This window comes from Dipteris shenzhenensis, chromosome 26 (genome assembly GCF_047967505.1).
Source record: "Dipteris shenzhenensis isolate YYH24624 ecotype China chromosome 26, Dip_SZ_1.0, whole genome shotgun sequence".
In the NCBI taxonomy this organism is placed as follows: domain Eukaryota; kingdom Viridiplantae; phylum Streptophyta; class Polypodiopsida; order Gleicheniales; family Dipteridaceae; genus Dipteris; species Dipteris shenzhenensis.
In genome coordinates, this window is record NC_141621.1 from 33,441,439 (window position 1) to 33,443,760 (window position 2,322).

General features: G+C 43.3%; 1 pseudogene; it reads left to right on the forward strand.

The window, feature by feature from the left end:
• Positions 1-1,393, forward strand: part of LOC147884978 (uncharacterized) — a 13,178-nt pseudogene extending 11,785 nt beyond the window's left edge.
• The last annotated feature ends 929 nt before the right edge of the window (positions 1,394-2,322 follow it).

Below are 2,322 nucleotides of genomic sequence, written 5' to 3' on the forward strand. Positions count from 1 at the left end.
GTTCTCCTAAGTTGTCCTTGTTCTCTTTTGGCATTTGTAAATATTCACTCTATCTTTCTAGTACACTTTGCTTTGCACACTTTGCAAAATTGCCCAATCACCCAAAGACAAAGAGACTATCTATCAAAGGATTAAATAAAAAATGGAGTAATGGAAGGCTACATGGAGTGGGCATGGAGTCCCTGGTGTTGTCGATCTAAGAAATGGGTTTTAAGGGTGGTTCAAATCAAGGAACTTGAGATCCAACCTTGTAAGTCATGATATAAACAGTCTTTCATAATATAAAACAAATATATCATTAAATCATTCTCTCTTTAATATAGGTTTACTATTTTATTCTAGTGTCTATTTTTTTCAATATTACGACTGTGTGACCGCTATTTGAATAGTGAATTTTTTAATAGAACCCTTCATTCAGAATTTGTGATAGGAAGGAAGTCATGTGACTGCTATGTGTAAGTCTTGGGACAATCTATGAGAGACGATGACCCTAGAACTATCAAAGCGAAGATGTACATTGAAGGACACCATTACAAATGCCTTAATACACTATGGATCAGTGGCAGTGAACCTAATAACTAAGGAAACCATGATAGATTTGGGCTTGGAAAAGATGTTATAAAGTAATTAGGTTAGTTGGCTTGCCAACAAAAGTAGAAATTAATTGCCCTCCCAAGTATGTGTACACATGTGGCCTATGCCATGAGTGAGGGCTTTTCATACGGTTGACCATACTCTATGTTTTCTTAACCATGGTGAAATGGAGCCAATTTTATCCCCAAAAATGGAGGGGGGAAATGGGGAAGCAAGGGAAAATGGGTTTCCACTTTTGCCCTATCTTATGCCCTATACTTTTGCCCTATCTTATACTTCGGCTTCGTTCCGCCTCTACCCCTTTGCTTCGTTCCGCCTCTGCCTTTCAAGCGTTCATTGTTTTGCCAACGCCTTCACTATTTTTTGATTGCGAGAGCGAGTGACCTCTACAACAGATCGAGCGGTTAGGCTTGCGAAGAACACATTCTTCGTTTCCACTGTCAACTCTGCAGCTGCAGAAATGCGCTATTTCAAATTCTCTTCCACTGCATCCCAATCGCTAATAGCGACGTAGAAGTGCCTCAGCTATTCCTTCAGCTATATCTCAAAATTGCTACTGCAAGAATGCTCGAGGAGCTAAAACAAAATATCTGATGGAGCACCGGTATTAGCAGCCTCTTCGAACCCTTCATCTTCCATGACGGGCGTCTGGTGTAGCGACCCACGCCGCTTGTGGTGCTCCTCGTCTTTGCTTGGATGCCTGTGGCCTTCCCCATCTCCGTCCTCCGCGTCTTCATCTACGAAAACATGCCGTGCCGCTGGTGGGCACAGTGGTTTAGGGCAGGGGGCATCCGTGTGATCGTCAAGGGCAAGCCACCGCTAGGGCAAAGCAACTCGGGGGTGCTCTTCGTGTGCTTGCATCGCACACTCCTCGATCCGGTCTTCATCGGCATAGCGCTAGCCAAGTGAGTCCTCTATGGCCACACCTCTTTCCTGCATCACCAGGTGAGTCCCAAAGCACACGGCCATCTTTAAAAGTAGTTGTGCTACTTGGAGGTGCACCTTTTGTATTTATCCGCAAAAATTGTTTCATTGCCTCCTTCTCACTGAGCATCGTGTCTTTAGACTCCCAAGTTGATTCATAATAAGGCAGTCCATGCCACTTTACCAAATAGCATTTCTTGCGACCTCTTTGTTCAGCTGCAACAATCCTGTCAACTTGAAGGTACAAGGGGTCAAAGGCAGGACTGTCCAATTTCTTTGCCAAATTCCCATCCACTCTATGCAGATCATCCATCCGCCTCAAGAAATTCCTTAGTAGTTGAGGATAATTTTTCAAAACAAAGCTTTCAGATACATACACCGCATTCTTGTAGCTTTTTCCACTTAGCTTCATGCAATATACAGCTGTGTCACTGTTTCTATTTATGACTGAAAGGAATCTCTCCACCTGCCCAGCTCTTTTGACAATAGGCCTGTCCTCATTTTTGCCCACATAGGGTCCAAACACATCTACTTTAATTTCAGGCAATGAATGCTCTTTGTTTTGTGCATGCTTTGGAAAAGCAGGTGCTTTCAGGTTTGTGATACCCTCCGCACTGTCTGAAGACTGATGCTTTAGATTCTTACGTCTTCTAGCATACGTATGGGCTAGAAACTCAATCTCAGTTGCTAGACCAGTTGTAGCCTTTGATGCAGTAAATGATGGCACTGCATTACTTTGCAAAGCAGACAAAGTATCAGCCTTTTCAGTGGTAAATTCCGAGGTGCACTTTGACACCAATTCAG